Consider the following 23295-nt stretch of genomic DNA (forward strand, 5'->3'; position numbering starts at 1 on the left):
GTGTTTTCCTTTATGGCAACCTACTTAATGAGTTATCCTTTGATGGAAACCCACTTGATGCAGATGTCAAAAGGATATCTCTACATGTGACAAGAAAGGATTATGAGTTCAGAGACAGAATAATTGTAAAGATGAAGTTTGAAGAAGTACATGTAGGTTTGGTGAAGCAAAGTCAAGTATACACAGGTTCTATGAAACAAAGTCATGTCAACACTCAGGTTTGTTGAAGAAAAGTAGAGTATACACGGGTTCTATAAATAAAAGTCGTGTACACATGTGGGTATGAAGAAGAAAAGACGTGTACATATTTTGCACCATTTTATTCCAAATACCAAGGTTCTTTACCATGGTATTGACCTATGGTATTGATCCCACCAATAGATATTTGATCGCGTCTAAGAATACCATCGACATTAGTATGCTTTTGACATGTGGTATTGGATAAAGACTAAGTTATATAAGGAGATGAAGATAAAAGTGTTTGGTGTGTGAAAGTGATGAATATTTTATGAATAGTTAGATCTGAAGAAAATATGCATGTAATGGGTGGTTAATGATTTGTTTGATCTAAAACTAAGTATGTACCAGGAATTTGATGATGGATCAGATCCAATAGATCTGAGATGACAGTTTTGATTATGGGTTGATTTGACCAGTGATTATAACATCTTGACGTGTGATTTTTCTATGTATGTCGAGATCTAGGTATGTCTGAAGTTTTGTGATGCAGTGAAGGTTTGTGCCAGTAATTGTGGATTTGTACATGGGTTTGAAACCTGAAAGGTGTGTACACACAACGGCTTAATACTGGTAAGTCGCGTATATATTCATATCTATATGCGGATTTCATTCCTGAAAAGCGTGTATACATGTGGAAATGTTTTGAGGGAAGTGCGTATTTAAACTAGGGTTTTGCTAAAAAAAATGTATGGTCAGTTTAATCAGTCTTGTTGTGTTTTTGTTGTCTGTCAATAAAGTCTTACTTGATGATCTGGTCTTAACAACGATGTTTTGATTGAAGAATGATGAAGCTACTAGTTGTTTTTGGTTGAATATCAGTGATGGTTCTGTGATTATTTCATAATGATGCAGTGGATCTGTGTATCATTCATGTTTTTTCAGAGTAACAGTTGATTTAGGATGTTTTCGCTTATAGATGTATAGAAAAGAATCACATGCAAAATTGCAACTTAACACAGAAATGTGCACATAAAAAAAAAGAAGTAAACACATAAAAAGCACAAAAAGAAGACACCAAGGCTTGATAATGGAGTTTGTCCAATTCGGACTACGTCTCCGGGCCCAGCTCAACAATGGGGATACCTTTCTTATTAAATGGCATGAAAGAAAAGAGAATTACAATCATCAACTGTCCACAAGAGGGTTATATCTCTAATCTGCAAGATAGCCTGTGAAATGGATGCCTGAGATGGAGAGATAAGTAGCACCAATGTGTCTGTAGCAATGAAGGGGCTGGAGTCATGTAAACTGTCTAAACACAGAAAAATAACACTCTCGGCCTCCTACCAAATGAAACAGTGTGCTGCCTAAAATGCCTCTACCCTCTCTTTCTTCCAATTATCGTGGCTTTATAATGGATTCTTTCGACAAAATCCCATTCAAATCGGGGCTTATCTGGTTCACAATGGAGGCCGGTATCGAGGAATTATTGGTGGGTGTAACTGCCTCTTTAAATGGCCTTTTTATCATTGAGGCGATAAGGCCTTAAAAATCCAGAAAACACTCGGAATCGACGTATTATTGTCCCCAAGGTCCTATAACCGGGGAAATGCTTACCGCCGATCATCAATCGCCGATATCGTCATCAGCTAATCACATTGGTCCTGCTCATATATCGCCCCGGGTGTCCCGATAATGGTTCCGTCGATCAGTGTATTGCTTATTGCTCTAGCCACTCGCCGATATGTATACAATAAGTCCTCCGATCCGATTACCTCCAGTCCACTGATCCGATTTGATCAGAGATCAGCGATCGGGGGTTCCACTGCACCCCTCTTAAGTCCACCTCTATGCAACCTCTGATTTTGATTTGGCCTTAAAGGCTTAAGTCCCATTTTCAATGGAAAATCCTCATTTTCTTAAGGATCAAAGCATCCTTCTTTTAGCAATAACTTCATCATCCGAACTCGGATTGAAGTGTCGTTTGCGCCATTGGAATCAGGATGATGAGATCTACGTTCTGATCCTGAGTTGACTTCATTCTGATTACTTTGATTTTTGAGCTTTTTCCATGCCATTGTACCTGAAGATCCACCTGCATCAATACTCCCCATTGAAGAGATTTTGGACCACCAAAAGCTTTTCATTAGTCAATCGGAAAGTGAGGGAACTGTTCCCTCACTTTCTTTTTCTCCAGCCATATGGCCTTGCTAGGTTGCATTCCCTTGAATCCAACTCGAAGATATTCTACATCTCCTCGCCGTGAAGTCCTAGTTCTTCTGTCGAGGATGATGTCTTCGAGCAACTCATCGAGATATTTTGGTGCAAAATCATCGACTGTAGGAACTGTGCCTACCTCATCAGTGTCCATGATCAAAGGTGGTTCATATAGCTTTAGGTTCTCCACATTCACTACTGAATACATCTACATATATGTCGGCAAGTCAAGACGAAAGGCATTGTTCCCAATCTTCTCCAATATGGTGAATGGTCCATACCGGATTGGCCACAACTTCTTTCCTTCTCCCTTCATCCTGTCTTTACTAATGTGGAACCACACCTTGTCGCCCACTTGGAATTGATGGTCAACTCGGTGTTTATCATGTCGAGCCTTGTAACGGGCTTGACTTTTCTCCAACTGCTCTTGCACTGCTTGGTGAATCAATTGGATTCGTTGAATGAATTGCTGAGCTTTGTCCCTATCATTACGTCCACTGGATCCATCTTCCCTTCCAAATACCATATCAAAAGGGTCCTTTGGCAAGTAACCAAAACATGTCTCAAATGGTGAACACTGCGTAGATGAATGCACTACTCGGTTGTAGGAATGTTGTATATAGGGGAGATGTTCATCCCACAACTTGGGATGTTTCCCACAATAGCCTCGTAATAAGTGTACCACGGTACGGTTAACAACCTTTGTCTGTCTGTCAGTATGTAGGTGAAATGTCGTGCTTCTTTTCAATTTAGTGTCCATCATCCTCCACAAGCTGGTCCAAAACTCTCCAAGGAAGCGAGAGTCCCGATCTGACACAATTGATGTGGGTAATCCAAAGTGGACCCAAACATGCTGAAAGAAAAGAGAAGCAGTCTCTACAGCAATTTGCTTTTTACAAGGCATAAGAATACACATTTTGCCGAAACGGTCAACGACAACATACAAATAGTCGTGACCCTTCCTAGACAAAGGTAAACCTCCTACAAAGTCCATTGACACACTTTCCCATGGACGACTTGGAATAGGGAGTAGTGTGTAGAGCCCAAGTTTTCTATTAGAGGGCTTTGAAACAGAACACATCACACAACCCTTTACATAGCGAGTCACAATGTTTTTCATATGAGGCCAAAAACAAAATCTTTGTACATGACATAAAGTCTTTTCGACACCAAAGTGTCCAGACACAAAAGAGTTGTGGGCCTCTCGAATTACATGTACTTTTGCTCCTATGAGAATACACAATTTACCAAGGTGATACAACAATTTCTCCTGCAAGTGATAGTTTTCCACCTATGAACCATGGGTTAATTTTGCATAAACCTCCTTAAAGTCATCATTGTTAGCATATTGTTCAGCATAACTCTCAAAAGATAATGAAGCATTATCCAAAATAACAGAAGCAGAAATAGGAGGGCGAGATAGCATATTGACCACTTGATTGCTAGTTCCCTTCTTATACTTTATTACTAGATGAAACTGTTGAAGAAATCCCATCCACTTGAAATGACGAGATTGTTGCAACTTGGTTTATGACTGAAGGTACTACAAGGGCTGATGATTTGTATGGATGATGGTCTCCTTGCCGATCAGGTAGTGTTTCCACTTTTTCACACTCTACACCAAGGCATAAATCTCCTTGTCATAGGTGTGATAGTTTATCACAGCTTGAGAAAACTTCTCTGAATGGTAACAAATCAACTTCTTTTGCTGCATCAGTACAGCTCCCATGGCATAATCGTTGGCATCGGTTTCAATCTCAAATGGCTGTTGGAGATCGAGTAAGGCTAAGACTGGTGCAGTGCTGATATTTTCCTTAAATGTCTCGAAGGACTTCTATTGTCTTCCTCCCCATTGGAAGACCTGTTTCACACTTGTCAATGTGTGCAAAGGTGTTGCAATAATAGAGAAATTAGCAATAAATCTCCTCCAATACTGGACTACACCTAAAAAGCTACGGACCTCAGTTAGACTAGTAGGCTTACGCCAATTTACAATTGCTTCAACTTTAGAGGGATCAATTTTTAATTGACCATGACCAACAATATGACCTAGGTAACCCAAAGAGGTTTTCCCGAACTCACACTTTGACAATTTTACAAAGAGTTTTTCTTTCTTCAGCACATCAAGCACTTTCTTTACATGACTCACATGTTCAAACCAACTCTTGCTAAAAACTAGTATATCATCTAAATTCACGAGAACAAACTCATCAACGAAAGGCCGAAATATATCATTCATAACCCACATAAAGGTGACTAGAGCATTGCAAAGCCTGAATGGCATCACCATCCATTCAAACAGCCCCTGCTTAGTCTTGAAAGTAGTTTTCCACACATCTTGCTCTGTAATTTTGACCTGGTGATAGCCACTGCACAAATCCAACTTTGTGAAATATACAACAATTTTTAATTGGTCTAATAGATCATCTATGTGTGGGAGGGGATAGCGATTTTTCACTGATATCTTATTAAGCGCGCAGTAGTCCACGCACATCCTCCAGCTGTTGTCTTTCTTTGGCACTAGAATAATCGGCGCACCACATGGAGAGGAGCTCAACCTGATGACGCCTTGGTCCAGCAATTCCTGTACTTGCCTCTTGATTTCCTCCATCTCAATCACCGACATCCTATACATGTCGATATTTGGCAGAGGGGCATCATGCAAGAGATGGATTTCGTGTTGGATTTCCCTCTTCAGAGGTAGTCCCTTCAACTCCTGAAACAGTTCATTATAATCAAAAATCAATTCCATTAATTCATGTTTATGCTTCCCATCGTAGCCCTAGAACCCATCAGCGAATTCGGCCTCTTTCTCCCTTACAACTATAAGCATGCATGTTTTACTGGAATTCACTAGTATTTTCATTTTCCCAGCACTTACGAGGCTGGCATTGTTATGCTCTTAACCTGCAAAATGATACCCAAATATAGAATATGCGAAGAAAAGATACCCAGAACACAGAATAGCAATGATTTTATTATTCAGAGAGTAATGTTCACTTGCCTCTTCGAGGGGGCAACCTCCAATAGAGCAGAGCTTGACTACAAAATAAGACACGATGCTCCTCGCAGGGAGTCTCTATACTTTATATATGACTCATACATGCAATACCACGGGCCAATACCGTGGGTTTTATTAATACCATCTATCTAATACTACGACCCATTTGCAACTAACTGTGGTTCCGTCATTAATTGCAGATTAACCACTTACAATTATTAATATGGGCTTTATTGACTCTTGACTATGACGTGATCCCATTACATAAATAAGGGGGTTAGGGTGGGACCCTAACATGCCCTCCCCCTTAAGACGAGCCTTGTCCTCAAGGCTGAAGCTGCGGAAACTGCTGAAGAATAGTGGCTGGTTCCCAAGTTGCATCTTCTGGAGAGGTGTCTTTCCATTTGACGAGGACTTCCTTAATCATGTGGCCGTGCAGTTGCTTGTCTCGTGTGTCTAGGACCTGTTCGGGTTGAAGCCAGATGGACCCTTCTTCGTCCAATTCAGGTAGACTGGTCTGAATTCTAAAATTGTTCCCAATCACTTTCTTGAGGCATGAGACATGGAAAACTGGATGGATTTTTGCAGTAGGTGGCAAGGCCAACTTGTAGGCCACTTCTCCAATGCGCTGAAGTACTTGATATGGTCCGTAGAATTTGGGAGAGAGTTTCTGACACCCCTTGTCCTTGAGTGATGTTTGCTTATATGGTTGTAGCCGTAAAAAGACCTGATCCCCTTCTTGAAATTGGCGCTCTGAGCGATGTTGGTCTACCTGTTTCTTCATGCGGTTCTGAGCTTGATGAAGATTCGCTCAAACATGGGCGAGCATGGTTGCGCGGTGTTGTAGGAGTTGATCCACTGCTTGTACTTTTGAGCATCCCTTGAGATACGAAGTAGGTGAAGGCGGGATTTGACCATATACTGCTTCATAAGGAGTCATTTTGGTGGTGGCATGATAGTTGGTGTTATACCACCATTCAGCCAGAGGTAACCACTGTACCCAAAGGTGTTGCTTTTCTGAAGTGAAACACCTAAGGTAGGTTTCTAGACATTTGTTGACGGCTTCGGTTTGACCATCTGTTTGCGAATGATAGGAAGTACTGAGTTTGAGTTGAGTGCCTTGTATTCTGAAGAGTTCCTGCCAAAAATTACTGGTGAAGATCGGGTTGCGGTCGGACACAATAGAAGTGGGCATGCCATGCAATTTGAAGATCTGATCCATGAAAGATTGAGCTACCAAAGTTGGTGTAAACGGGTGGGGTAGGGCGCAGAAATGAGCATACTTCGACAGTCGGTCCACAACCACCATGATGATTGACTTGTTCCCTGACTTTGGAAGACCTGTAATGAAATCCATAGAAACCTCCGTCCAAATTGATGCCAGAATGGGAAATGGTTGTAATGTGCCTGGTGTGTTGACGATTTCCCCTTTGTGGCGTTGACAGACATCACATTCTGCTACGAAAGTAAGGATGTCCTTTTTCATGCCTGTCCAAAAAAATGATCTTCTGGTGCGAGCATACGTCTTCTGAAATCCCGAATGTCCTACAATGGGAGATGAGTGCAATTCTGCCAAAATGCGACTTTTGAGGGTGGATGTTGGTGATATTACGACTCTGTCCTTGTAGCGAAGAATATCATCCTGCCACGAGTAGCCCTTGGTGGAATTTGGATCTACCTGCAATTGAGAAATGAGTTGGGAGAGCCCCGGGTGTGAAAACCATTCCCTACGAGCCTCTTCAATCCATTCTGGAATGGGGAGGGAAATTGCTAGCAGAGTACTTTCCTCCTCAAATTGGCGAGATAATGCATCTGCTACACTATTGTCTTTCCCTTTCTTGTAAATGATCTCATAATCATATCCCAGCATTTTGGCTAGCCATTTATTTTGTTGTGGGGAGGATAGGCATTGCTCCAAAAATATTTAAGACTGTGATGATCTGTGCGGATTTGGAAACGTCGCCCCAATAAGTAAGGTCACCAGGTCTCGACTGCATGTAATATGGCCATCATTTCCTTCTCGTAGGTAGATTGGCCCAGATTCCTCCCACTGAGTTGTTGGCTTGTGAAGGCCAACGGTCGCCCTTCCTGCATTAAGATTGCCCCAATACCTGTACCCGAAGCATCACATTCAATGACAAAAGATTTGGTGAAGTCAGGTAGTGCTAAGACTGGAGTGGAACACATGGCATTTTTTAGAGCTGTAAAGGCCTGTTGTGCTTCCTCATTCCAGAAGAATGAATTTTTCTTTAGGAGTTGGGTGAGGGGCTTCGCTATGCGACCATAGTTGCAGACAAATTTACGATAATAGCCTGTGAGACCCAAAAATCCTCTCAAGCTCTTCAAGGTCTTAGGTTGAGGCCATTCCTGCATTGCCTGGATCTTTTTGGGGTCCACCTTGACACCTTCACGCCCCACAATGTGGCCCAAATACTCTACTTCTGCCATGCCAAACGAACACTTGGACATCTTGACAAATAATTTATGCTTGCGAAGCAGTTGCAAGAGTAGATCTACATGCTGAAGATGTGCGGCCCAAGTGCAACTATAGATGAGGATGTCATCGAAGAAAACAAGGACAAATTTCCTGAGATATGGTTTGAGAATGTGGTTCATAAGGCTCTGAAAAGTAGAGGGGGCATTACAAAGACCAAATGGCATGACCAGGAATTCATAATGGCCTTCATGAGTTCTGAAAGCAGTCTTGGGGATGTCGACTTCCTTCATGCGAATTTGGTGGTAGCATGAGCGAAGATCCAGCTTAGTGAAGAATTGAGCCCCATTGAGTTCATCCAGCAAATCATCAACCACCGGGATGGGAAATTTATCTTTGACTGTCAACTTATTGAGGGCCCTGAAGTCGGGACACATCCGCCACTCCCCATCTTTCTTGAGCACCATGACCACTGGGGATGAATAAGGACTAATGCTGGGACGAATGACACCTGCTTCCAAAAGTTCCTTGATGATTTTTTCTATTTCATTCTTTTGGGTGAACGGATATATGTATGGGCGCACATTTGGGGGTTGGGCCCCTGGAACCAAGGTGATGCTATGATCGTGTTCCCCTCGCGAGGGTGGAAGCTCATGAGGCTTGTCAAAGACCGGCATATGGTTATTTAAAATCTGTTGCATCTCAAGATGAATTGGTAGAGGCTTTGTTTCGACTGCCTGGATGGCATTAAATTGAGCTACAACTCCATGATTGCCCTTTTTTAACAATTTTTCCATCCTATGCGAGCTGATGATAGAGGGGGCTCCCGCCTGGAGTCCACGGAGGGTATGTGTGTAGTTTTTCTGCTTAAAACTCATATATAACTCCTGGAAATCCATTGTGATTGGCCCAAGAGTGCGGAGCCATTCAGCGCCGAGGACAATGTCACAACCCCCCATGTGTATGGCAAACATGTGGGTTTTCAACTGATAATCCCCCATTTGAAGTTTGACATTTTCACAGCGGCCTTCACATTTCATTGTGCCTCCATCCGCAATTTGAACTTGGAAGTTAGAAACTGCTCGTACAAAACGATGCATTGCTTCTGCGAATTTTTGATGGATGAAATTATGTGTACTTCCACTATCAATCAAGACTACTACTGGGCGATGTTTAATAAAACCTCTGATTTTGAGAGTTTGAGGGGAAGAAATCCCTGCCAAAGCATGCAACGAAATAACTGGTTCGTCAGAGACATTGTCCTTTTGGTTGTCTTCTTCTAGCGGCTCTTGTTCCTCCAGTGGTGGATCTTCCTCTGTTAAGCTGTAGTCAGTGGCATCAATTTGAAAAAATTTGGGCTCCTTGCATTTATGACCTGGGGAGTATTTTTCATCACAGTAGTAACATAGGCCTTGCTTTCTTCTTTCGGCCATTTCCGCAGGTGACACCTTTTGGACCTTAAGTGTTTGAGTTGTGTTGTGAGCCTGTGGGGGGCGACCTTTAGCGGAGAAATTTGGGCGACTGTATTGGGCTGCTAATGCACATTCCACGTTATGAGCTACCTTGCAAGCCTCCGTCCATGTGGGAGGGTGGGGCAGTAGGACTTGGGCTTTGATAGCTTCTTTAAGACCACTGATAAAACATTCCGTGTAGAACACATCTGAGAGACCCCAAGTGCGGAAGGCTAAGGCTTCAAAAGCTATAATATATTCATCCACTGTACCAGTCTGTCGGAGCTTAGTAAGATGACCCAAAAAAGATGATTCCTGGTCAAAGCGGTCTTGAAGAGCTTTGGTGAATTTGGTCCAAGTCCTAAAAGGTCCAGTGCAACGCTGATGCCATTCCCACCATTGCCACCTTTCATTGTCCAAGTACATGCTCCCCAACATAAGCTGAGTCGCATCATCGAAGATGTGATTCAGTTTGAAATACTGCTCCATTTTTGCTATCCATGCCGACGGGTGAGAACCGTCAAATTTATGCATATCCAACTTGGGAGGTCACTGACTTGGTGGTGGGTGGGTGTGCCAGACGTGAGGAGAGTGGCTAGACTCACCCTCATTGTGTTCATTTCCATTATACTCCTCCTCGTGGGCTTGCTACTTGCCCTTCGGGACTATTTTCTCGACCATGCTACATAGTCTGGTAAGCTGAAGGTGGAGGTTGTGCATTGATTCTTCAATTTTGTCCATCCTTCCATTGGCCATCGCTTGAGCTCTAGTTTCTACCATACACCAACCGGATTTTTTTGAAAATTGGGACCGCCTAAAAAATTTTCACTAAGAAGTGAATGGTACCACTGTGCTCAGCTCGTCGTCCTGATTCGTATTATGTTGTGATTTATAATACGTCGGCTCCGGTATATCGGGGCTCTCCACTTAACCGTGCGACAGGTTCCTTTCGGACCCGAAAGGGTTTATATGCTACACTTTATGTAACACTTCGGCTCCGTTATGTCGGAGCTTTCGCTTCGGCAGTCTCAAAGGTCTCTCCTCCGATGCGATAATAGGGTCGGACCCGATATCGCATGGATTAATCTCTATAAAATTTCAGTTCCGCCGCTGAAGTGATAATGGATCTGGACCGTTGATGGTTCAAATCCAACGGTCCCTGTATGTTCTCGCCATTTCGATGGGGATTGGGCTTTAAAGCCAGTTCCTCTGCCACACCTGCGTTCACACTCTGTTAACATATATAACAGTTAAATTATATATTTCTGGGTCACCATCGACCCTACAGTGGTCGATAGTCGAGCAGCATGCAATTACAATTGGGATTTAAACCATCAGCGCATATATACTTAAGAGAATAGGGAAGAGAACAACTACACATATACACATGAATCCAGAAACACATGAAGACACAGTTTCAACACTTAAACACATGTAGATATTATTATATACAGAACAATTAGAGACTAAGGCATTTCAGCCTTAGCGACAAGCTCCCACTCGACTACATTGTGAATAAACGGTTCTCACATTCTTCTCTCTATTCTCTCCTTGAACACGCAGGTTCGACACACTCATATATATAAGAAGTATTGGATCGGATCCTTGAAGTGATCCGATCAGATTTTCCATGCTTTCCTCTTGCAAAGGCACTAAAGCTCTCGGTACATGAATGCATGCACATACACATGGCATATTACATTATAAGTCTTCGAGACTTATCCATTCTCTCTTTAACTCTGTTTTAACTGCTTTAAAGTAGATTTTTTCACTATTTTTCTCCCTTTATTCAGCTCCACTGGTCCACACGCTCCTTGCTCCACTTTGGATTCCTCCCTTTGTACAAGGGTGTTGGATGCTCTTGCATCAGACTCCCGAGGCACAAAAATTTATGACCTCCTGGTCATATGCTTCTTCCTGTCCTTAGCAATTCTACCCACTTCATATCTTCAGTGGAACTGCTTTCATGGTCTTCTGTGAGCTGCAACCAAACCTCTGCAATAACAGTCTTCTTCTGCTACACGATACCTCACCAAGCTTCCTCCTGAGCTTAGTCTTTTGGCATCCTTCAGGTTCTCTCTTCTGGAACCATATGAGCACACCTTGCTCTAGGTTTGCTGTGATCTTCTCACCTTCGGCTTGTCATTCTCTATGCGACAGTAAGACCACAAACTCTCCAGCTTAACCAACTGTACCTCCTGCTTCTTCTTCTTCTTCTATGGAATCCTTCTCCTCGCAGGAAACTTTCCCTGCTCTGATACCAAACTGATGGGGTGAGAATTTGGGGGTTAATCCAAAATCCCAATTCCCAAATAAATCGATCCTGAGGCCTGTGGGTTATGGCCCACAAAGCCTATCGGAAGCGCCTAAGGCTTTAAGCCTTTAACCATGGACCACACTCTAGAATCGGAGCCACCCTTTTATCAGCAGGTTTACACCCATCGGAAGCCACCACTCAAGCCACAAGCATTACATACTATCTATCGGGAGTGAACTGCGGCCACATATATATACAGGAAGACACTATAAAACCCCTCCAATTAACATACGCGGATTTCAAATGTTATCCGCCCACCTTTATAATTATCGGCGGGTCCGGTTTTCGACCGTCGCAACAATAACCAATGGACTTCCCTCCGATGCGATGGACCCGACGCCGCTTACACTCTGATTTATAGTGTTTCGGCTCCGAAAGTCGGAGCTCCCACTTCGTAAGGTTAAAGGCTCTTTTCGGACCCGACGTCCTATTATGCTGTGATTTATAATACGTCGGCTCCGGGATATTGGGGCTCTCCACTTAACCGTGCCACAGGTTCCTTTCGGACCCGAAAGGGTTTATATGCTGCACTTTATGTAACACTTCGGCTCTGTTATGTCGGAGCTTTCGCTTCGGCAGTCTCAAAGGTCTCTCCTCCGATGCGATAATAGGGTCGGACCCGATATCGCATGGATTCATCTCTATAAAATTTCAGTTCCGTCGCTGAAGTGATAAGGGATCTGGACCGTTGATGGTTCAAATCCAACGGTCCATGTATGTTCTCGCCATTTCGATGGGGATTGGGCTTTAAAGCCAGTTCCTCTGCCACACCTGCGTTCACACTCTGTTAACATATATAACAGTTAAATTATATATTTCTAGGTCACCATCGACCCTACAGTGGTTGATAGTCGAGCAGCATGCAATTACAATTGGGATTTAAACCATCAGCGCATATATACTTAAGAGAATAGGGAAGAGAACAACTACACAGATACATAGGAATCCAGAAACACATGAAGACACAGTTTCAACACTTAAACACATGTAGATATTATTATATACAGAACAATTAGAGACTAAGGCATTTCAGCCTTAGCGACAAGCTCCCACTCGACTACATTGTGAACACACGGTTCTCACATTCTTCTCTCTATTCTCTCCTTGAACACGCAGGTTCGACACACTCATATATATAAGAAGTATTGGATCGGATCCTTGAAGTGATCCGATCAGATTTTCCATGCTTTCCTCTTACAAAGGCACTAAAGCTCTCGGTACATGAATGCATGCACATACACATGGCAGATTACATTATAAGTCTTCGAGATTTATCCATTCTCTCTTTAACTCTGTTTTAACTGCTTTAAAGTAGATTTTTTCCCTGTTTTTCTCCCTTTATTCAGCTCCGCTGGTCCACACGCTCCTTGCTCCGCTTTGGATTCCTCCCTTTGTACAAGGGTGTTGGATGCTCCTACATCATTATCAATGGTTAATCATTACAGTTTAATTAATGATAATTTTTTAATTTCAAAAAAATTCAAACCGTGATTTTTTTCAACTGTGGTTCACAGTCACTAAGTGGTCGCTACATCCATAGGTAATAATCTGAGCAGATCCACCCAAAGGGATCTACCTGCAGGCTTATCTGGTTGGCCTAACCCCAAGGGCATCAATGAGATTTGAGCCTATGAGGTCTCACAATTGGCAAGGTACTTAGCAACAAGAACTTGACCAATTGAGCTATCAGTTCAAACCATGTTTGGTGGATAAAATCCAAATAATATAGAACTATTCTTTTAGTAATTGTTAAAACAAAAAAGTTTTAATATTACCAAATTAATTATATTTAAATTGTTTATAGGAAAAATCAATTGTAACTCAATTTATTTGTTAATAGATAAGTATAATCATTATTTAATTTTTTGGAAAAAATTATGTAATTTAAAATAATTAAATAGTTGTTTATAAGAAGGTGAACTTTTACTTTTATCATATGTTTTAGATTTTAGATTATTGGGGTAATTTTCTAAGGATTTTGTTAGATAAATTTTGCTCAAAATCTAGTAAGGGTATTTTAAAATGCTAAGTTTGAGTTTTTTTTCTTAGAATTCAAGTGTTCCAAAGGTTTTTCAAGGCATTTAATCCAAATATGCATTCAAAAATATATTTTAAACAATGAAAATTCACAATCTCTTACTATTTTAATTTCTTTCTAGTGAAGCCATTAATAAATATTTTCCATTCCAGTTATTTTGCATATTAATTTTTTTAATTATTTTTTTTAAATGAAAATATTTACTTATTTTTATTAAAACAAATAAAAATTGCAAACTATAGAGTTATCTAAACATAATAACAAGTTAGATTTAAAGATAAACTATTTCCATTTTCAAATTTTAAATCTCAACTTTATAGATTGCTTTTCAAAATTCAATACATAATCTTCAACCAAAGACTAATTACTTTGCAATTATTCTTCTAACTATTTTAAATTTAAAGATAAAATGTTCCAAAAACTAGTGATCACTTGACATTCTTTATAAAGTATAATTTTTCACCTTTTGAGATCCTATGTGGTCATCACAATTGCTAGAAAGATGCCAAAAAGATGAATTAGTTGGGCTCAATCAAAAATAACTTTATGAAGGATTCTGATGCTATTGGAAATATTAAAAAGAACAAATATTCTAGGACAATCAAGATTTAGCAAAAAAATAATTAAAGAACTTTTCAAAAACTTACAACAACGTAAATAAAGGGTCTTTCAAAAACTTACAACAAGACCAATAGTAATTTTAAGTGGTACTTCTTAAAGACAAGAGACAAAAATGTAAGTAAAGGGCCTTTCAAAAACTACCAAGAAGACCAATAATACTAGACAAAAATGTAAGTAAAAGGCCTTTCAAAAGCTTCCAACAAGACCAATAAGACTTGTGAAAGAAAGGACAAAAGTAGTTCATATGATTTCAAGGTTAGTACAAGTTTCATAAAGGTTAATCTTTTATAGAGTTGTGCAATGCTTACAAATTTTTCAAATGTTAATTTTTTAGAAGTTCATATTGTTATCAAATCATTATTTTTTTTTAATTTATAGAGGCTAAAGCTTTTTTGAAATATCTTAAAATTTATTTTATCTTAGTGATAAGAAATAAGTACTCAGCAACAACACTGCATATTACACTTGTTATTTAGATCACATTTAAAAAAAAATTGCCCATATGTATCACTTATAAAATTATTCTCAAAATTGCCGCCCAAAAAATTTAATTATTAAAATCATAAAAAATTACACCTAAATCATCTCACCTTGAGATGGCTCTTTACAAAGATGGATGGTCCACACAAAAAAATCATAACCCATGAGGGAAAAAGTAAATTGATTCGTAGCAAAAGCGCAATGAACCATGAAAGGAAATCACGTGCAACTGATGGACCTAAATAAAGTTGATGTTAAGAGTCTACCTTTACCATCGAAAGTAACCCACTTGACTATATATAAAACATTTAGCTAATAAATATATTTTTTATTACATCTTAATCATGAAGCATTTACCTTCTCAATTCTCTTCTAACATTGAAATCTTTTTAAATTTATTTATGAAAAATCTCTTGATATTCTAAGTGAAATTTATGTAGTATAAAGATATTGAATTTACTAAACTTGTATTTGAAATATGGAAAATAGCATGTTCGCTAAATTTTTATGTAAAACGCATTTTTTTTAGCTATTCATTAAAATTTAATGGTAATTTGTAGTTTCAATAATTCATCATATTTATGGTAATATGTAGTTTCAATAATTCACCATATTTCATGTATAGTATAATATAATAATTTGTATGGTTTTTTTAAGTAGGTATATATTGCGATTTTAATTAAATAACTTATGTTTTTATTTTGTTTCAAGAAAAATCAATTTTATTAATCATTATTTTCACTAGTTATAGGTTTAGATTTTGGGGGAAGTTGAGGATGGGAGCTATTTTTGCGAATTAAACTATCCCATGGAGCGTCCAACCTCGATTGAGCTTCGTATAATCTTGGTGATAGCATTCCACTGGTGGGCAAATTGTTCTTCCGTCCAACATTAGGGCTGACCTATTGCTTCAAAATATCATCACACAAAACCAGAGATCAATGTTTATATCAAGTCCTATCACAATCTGCCACAAAAGAAACCAAAATTATTGACGACTGATAAAAGTCCAAATATATCAAAATTTAAATACAAATTATTGTTAAAAAAGAATATTCTACTAAAATAAAATACATAAGCCAAAAAAACTAGATATTACAAAAATTTCTAAACTTTTATATTAATTTAATGATTTTAAACTTTTTCATATAATAGAATAGAATTATCAATAAAATTAAATATTTTTCAAAAATAATTTACAATCTATTTTCTTATTTAAATATTTTTAATCAAATAGCAAGATTTCGGTTAATTAATAAAATTCGATGATAGAGCAAATTTGAATTTCAAAAACCTTGAAACATTAATTGATTTTTTTAAGATTTGGATAAATTTAAAATTAGAAAGGAAAAAAGATTCTTCAAAAACGTATTTATATATATATAAAATTATAATCCTAATAAAACTCTAATCATATTTTAAAAAAAAAAAAAAAAAAAAAAATTAAACTATTATCCAATTTATAATTAAAAACATATTTTATATTTCTTATTTGCCATCTCCATTTTATATGATATATAAAATAAAAATATAAAAAATGTACAATTTTACCTACCAAGTACATCCTCCATTTATTAGAACCATAATAAAAATATGATATTATCTATAATTTAAAGAAAATATTTGTTTCATATCTCTCATCTCCATTTTATATAACAGACAAGTAAAATAATAATAAAAACATGTTGTACATCCTCCACATAAAGTGTGTGACAATCTCCAAAATCTAAAGTGCATTGATAGATTATTTTACTTAGGATTTGGTGATTATTTTACTTAGGATTTGGTGATTGTCATTTCTATATTTGTGATCGACAATCATGAATACTTGCCCAAAAACCACACCTATGGCAACATAAGTTTTCAATTTTAAAATAGGTGGTCGTGCAGGCTTAATTTTGTGATGTGAACAACTTCTCTCACCGAGGATGGGGTCAAACTATTGGTTTGACTTTCGTATTTTTTTGGAATTATATAGTGAATGGCCATTGGCAATGCACTAAGGCTTGAACTTTATAATAAATTCACATGATCAGATCTAATAGTGCCTCACAATTTAATTCATATAATAATGGTAAGGTTATATATTAAGAATATTAGAGTTTTAGGAATATTCTATAAGAATAGTGAGGTGTTTAAAGTATAAGAATAGTGAGGTGTTTAAAGTTTTGGGTGAATACTTCATTTATTTTTAGGAATAGAAAAGTTATATATTATTATTTGTATTTAATGACATAAAAGGGAGTTGTGCTTATTGATAATGATAGATTTAGGAGTATTAAGATTTTTTATAGGGAGGTCGAAACTAAGAAAGAGTCTAGTTTCAGAGGGAGCAGTCCTATGGAAGCTAGTACTTTAGGATCTAGGGAGATCAGACTCATTATTGCAGTAGTTGCAACAACAGTGTGGAAGAAGCAGCAGAGAAGTAGCAGCAGCAATATGAGTAGATCATATTTAGCTCATGCATGCAAATCCTTGAGGAGAACGACAAAGGTTAGAGACTTGGTGGTTGAGAGGGAGAATCAATTACCTCTCAGAAGCAGCCTCAGCAAGTTGTGGAGCAACCACAATTAGAGAAGCTGAGAGGATACTGAGTGGAGACATCCACTCAAGCAAAGACCTCCAATAGGAGGAAATTTCGAGCCAAGTGGGCAAAAGGAACACATGCAGTCATACCTCCAGGTATGACGTGGGGCTATATGAAACCTTACTCTAAGAGTTTTAGAAATTGGGCATGATCCATTAAGGTGTTTTTTCTGTCTCGTGGATCATTACCTTGCTATGGGGGCCCACAATATTCAGTAGTACGAGGATCATTGTCAGTTAGATACTGAGGAGTGCATAGCAGTGTTGACAAGAGAGCAGGAGGCTCAATAGCATAGTCAGCAGCAGCACAGTTTTTTCTAGTAGACAATTGTAGACAGTGTTGATTCAGTTTATTCTTGGATGCTTTTCAGTTGTAGATGTTGCAGTAGAAACAACAACAGTGACAACAATTGCATGTAGAACATTCCAAAGGTACTGGATCGGGATAGAGTTGAACTCCTTTCGTGTTGTGAGGGAGTGTTGAAAATAGCAACAAGAAATATTAAAAATAGCATCAAGAAAGAAAATTCTAATTTAATTTGTCCTTGAATTAAATTAGGAATTAAATTGTAATTACAATTCTCATAGCAACTTGTAATAGTTAACTAAGTTAATTATTTAATTCAATTTAACTGAGTTAAATTCAGTTAAACTAGTTCCAATTAATGGAGCAATTAGTGGGAGATTAGTAGTGGAGTGTAACCTACAGTGGTGGGGTGTAACCAGCATTGCTCAACCAATAAACTGAAGATTCACTCATAATTAACTCATGCATGTTAGATCAAAGAAAGACCAAGTTGATATTGGAGTTCAGGGACAGTGTACTATCAATTGTAAAATCACATAAATTAAACAGATAGTGCATGCAATCAGAATATGGCCTAAAATAAATCATTCCTTAACTAGAAAACACATTAATTTTATCCATTCAAATTTCCTATAAAAGAAGGAATGAAGGCACAAGTTTAATCATTGTTTTGATGAGCACGAGTTTGTGAGACCAAACAATAAGAAGCACAAGTTTGTGCGTGGAGTTTGTGAGAGCAAGGAAGTAGGAGCTTGGAAGGCTAGGAATATGGCTAAGTACTGGCCAAAGGCAGTTAGTCAGACAAAGGATAGAACATACTTGTGCAGGTTGCACTCAAGGTTGAGCAGAGCATATTGTATCCATCCAAGGCTTGCCTAAGAAGTAGTGAGATAGATAGAGATAGTGCAGAAGTTGCTCAAGCTTGAGCAAAGCATTGTAATCTTCTCATATTTTCTTATTAATGCAATATACAGATAGCAAGGGGTTTTAGCTATGGCTTTTCCTAGAAAATCATTGTGTTATGTGTGATTGAATTCTTTCTCTTGTATGCTTAGTGATTTCATCGATCGATTATTATTTCTGTTGATGAGTAGAGTAAATTCAAGTAAATTGTTTTAGCATATTACAATCTGCAGTTTGAATCTACAAGCAATTTTTACAGGGACCTCCTTTTTATTCGAGGTTGATTATAAAATTTTACTTATAGGGATATAAGTTGTTAAAGCCATAATTTAATCAACAACTTATAACCTTGACCTCGGAAAAATGGGGGTGGTGTTTCCATTGACACCCTTTTCAATTGAAGAATTGATTTTAAGATTCTTATTCACAATGCTAGAAATTGTTAAGGCTATAGCTATAAAGAAGTTCTAATTTTGACTTTAAGAATAAATATATCAATATTGACACCACTTTTTGAGTGGTTGATTTTAAGTTCTTTAAGCAACATTATGAGATTATTAAGACCATGGTTATAAATGGTGATAGTTTTACCAAAAAAAAAATCTCTTATTATCACCATTTTTTTTAAATAAAAAAATAGATAACAACAAAATAAATGAAATTCCTTGATAACGAACACCAACATCTAGATATGTTGCAACATAATTTTTAAATTAAAACAAAATTTAACATTAATCATAAATTATTTAGTAAAAAAACCCAACACATACCTACTATCCTACTATCAAAATGACCATACAATTTGTTACATTATACAATACATGAAATGCAAAAAGGAAAATATATAAAGGCAAAACCTAAATGGAGTAACAGAACACATAATGATAATTAAGATATACAAAAATAAAAATAAAAATAAAAAATTATGAGTCATAGCAGTTACAACAGTACTATCGATATTAATCAAGCACATTTTTCATTAATTCCAAAAGTCATTTAATTACATTTTTTCGTTGAATAATGATCAATATACAATTCAATAATATTAATGAAGATATTTTAAGTTATTATATTTGCTGAAAGCAGGTCAGTTAGAAGTCAAATTAATTTGACTTCTATTAAATTTAAAATATATTATAAAGTTTTTATAATGTTTCTGGAGAAAATTGTATTAAAATAATTTTTTGAAATTAAAAAAAAAAACTGTTATTTTTAATTGGCGTAAACATTGACTTGAAAAATTTTATTTGGTTTAAAATAAATTTGTCAGATAAAAAGTTTATTCTATTATTTATAAAATTTATAATAAAAAATTATAGTTATATGTGATTTACATTAATTTATGTTGTTGATAATCATTATTGCTGTACATACACATAGTGATGTACGCAATTTAAATAAACTAGTAATTGTACCACATGTTGCAAAGGAAACACCATAAGGCGATAATATAAGAAATACTAGGATAAAAGAAGAAAGTAAAAATTTTAAGCAATTTTGTTTCTTTATTGACGTTTGTTTGAGAGAAACTTTGAAATTTAAGCTTTGCATAGATGAGCTACAAGAGTTAGGAATGATGCATTCAGTGCAATCACAATCCCTTGTGACAAAGATTATAGTTTAGAAACACCTCATCAACAAAGTGAAATGTCAAGTTTAATGTTAAAAGCATCGTCTAAGTATGTAGATTCTCACAGTTGAACATAGTTCAAGTAGTATTTCTAGATTTTAACTATGGAAAAGTCTATAAACATATTAGAGACATGTTAGTTGATGTGCACTATGAGCCTCCAATCAGATTGTTTATGTTAAACAACTCTATGTAATAGTTATCATATCCATACTATATTAATGCCATAGCATATTATCACAATGACAAGTTGTACTTAGTAAGAGATTATTAAGAAGCTTAAGTATGGTATATAATTCTAATATATACGCTAGTGGTTTAGGCATTTGATGAGAATAATTTCTTTTTAGATTTCAAAGTTTCAATGATTGTTGACAATGGGTTGCATTTTGTGATATGGAAAATGTGTCAATTTAAGGAATGTGAATTTGTGCTTAGATTTACTTATACAAACACTCAAGTTGTGTTATTTACAATTCACTTATATTTTGCATATATGAAGCCTCTTCTAAGAGAAGGGATGAATATGCTCTTCATGTAGCTTCATCCAATGCAATCCAAAATTGTTCAACAACATTGCTCTAGACAATTGTATGGTGTGAAATGTGACATGTATTACTAAGGGGAAAATTGAGAGGCCATAGGATGTTGAGATCTTGTTGCAATGAGGTGCATTTCCCTTTATTAAGTATGTTTTGCATAAAGTTATACATAAGTTTGATTTGCTATCTAGCCCAACCTTATTATATATTACTTGATAATCTCTTGTACACTAATTCCTCTTGTAAGCACTAAATTGGCCATCCATCTTCAGTGTCTTTTGAACTTAGTTCTCTTTTATTGACCATCTTATCTTTGGGTCTATTAAGCACTTGGAAGATCAAAAACAGATTGAAATGCAAATCTCTTTATGCTTAAAAATCTCACTATTGTATGTGTTAATTAATGTTTGGTATTCTTTTCTTACACTAAAGATTTATTTTTATTTTTTTATAATTTGATTTATAAGCATGGAAGTTACACATCACATTCATATTATAGTGTTATATAACATATTCCACATATCACTTTAGCATTAAGCATGAACATTGTTAATCAATTTAAGAATACTTTAATAATTCTAAAATTAACAATCTAAATTTAAGTAAAGTATTTAATCTAAATTTGTATTTCAAGTAAAATATTTGTTTAATCTAAAATTTATATAGAGAATCAATTTAAATTCATTTACACTTCATATTTTATATATATGTATGGAAATGAATCAATATATTTTTTAATGTAAATTGTAAAAAAAATTACATGTGTAAAATAAGTTAATAACCCATGGAGTTTGTCATTTGTCAACTACCAAAAACTTGATTTTTTTTATAATAAACAATATTGATTATCTTCACTTTCAATTAACTACTAAGTTATAGTAAGTTTTAAGAACTTCAAAAAATATAAAAATAAATAAATAAATTGTGTGTAAATAATTATATTAAATAATTTATTACCCCATTATAATTCGATGAATATTGAGAGATTTAAGAGATTGGATGGGTATCAACACTTATTAAATCTAAAATTAAAATAAACTTATACTAAACTTATTAAATTTTTAAAATATATTTATATAAATATTAAACCACACATATTACTTAAAAAAATAAATTTAATTTTAAAAAGTTAATTTAATAAATTGACCAATTTTTAATTAATTAAGAAATAAATAAAAAAATTGATAAAAATTACAAAGTTGTTGAGTTGCACTTTCATAGTTAATGTACATATTGCAAGATTCACTTTTAACTAACGGTTGAGTTTAGTTGATTTTTTTTGGTTTTTCTAGTTCCATCAAATGTACTATCTCTCAAAGAAGAGGGAAAATCTTCTTTTTTTTTTTTCCTTCGAAAATTTTGACTAAACAAAAAAAGTGAAGAATTTTTTTTTGTATTTTCGAGTGCATGTGCTTTTCCCGGTGATCAATAACTAAGAGACCATATTCAATTGTTACAGCAACTTTGCTCATCTTTGTTCAATGAATCATGTTGAGGCTTTACATTAAAAAATTTATGGAACTAACAAGAACTTTTAGTGAATGTTGGGAGATTGATGGAGAGTTGAGTTGAGATGGATAAATGAAATACTCATTGTCAAGTAGTTCTTTTTGATTTAGTGATTTTTGAATTTATAAGAACTTTTTTTACTTTGTTTTAAGTACGAGTTTTTATCAACAACAACAGTGAAGTTGAGAGAGTTGATGAAGAATGCATGATATACATATGGCAGCGAATGAGGTCTTTAATAAAATCAACATATTTATTGTTGAATTTAGGCTTTTGTGATCCATATCAAGTATTGAGAATATTTTTCGGTGTAAATCACATCATAATTCATTTGTTGACGGATTTCCAACCAACAAGTGTGGTTCATCCTCAAGACAAGTTGAAGAACTTAAATAGAGATTGTTAATGAAAATTCACAATCTCTTACTATTTTAATTTCTTTCTAATGAAGTTATTAATAAATATTTTCCATTCTTGTTATTTTCCCTATTAATTTTTTTAATTATTTTTTAAATGAAAATATTTACTTATTTTTATTGAAACAGATAAAAATTGTGAACTATAGAGTTATCTCAACATAATAACAAGTTAGATTTAAAGATAAATTATTTCCATTTTCAAATTTTAAAGCTCAACTTTATAGCTTGCTTTTCAAAATTCAATACATAATCTTCAATCAAGACTAATTACTTTGCAATTATTCTTCTAACTATTTTAAATTTAAAGATAAAATGTTCCAAAAACTAGTGACAACTTGACATTCTTTATAAAGTATAATTTTCACCTTTTGAGATCCTATGTGGTCATCACAATTGCTAGAAAGATGTCAAAAAGATGAATTAGTTCAGGTCAATTAAAAATAATTTTATGAATGATTCTCAAGCTATTGGAAATCTTAAAAAGAACAAATATTCTAGGACAACCAAGATTTAGCAAAAAAATAATTAAAGAACTTTTCAAAAACTTACAACAACGTACATAAAGGGTTTTTTAGAAACTTGCAACAAGACCAATAGTTATTTTAAGTGGTACTTCTTAAAGACAAGAGACAAAAATGTAAGTAAACGGCCTTTCAAACA

This window comes from Pinus tabuliformis, chromosome X, assembly GCF_031772625.1.
Source record: "Pinus tabuliformis cultivar Carrire ecotype Pingquan chromosome X, CPIR1, whole genome shotgun sequence".
Taxonomy (NCBI): domain Eukaryota; kingdom Viridiplantae; phylum Streptophyta; class Pinopsida; order Pinales; family Pinaceae; genus Pinus; species Pinus tabuliformis.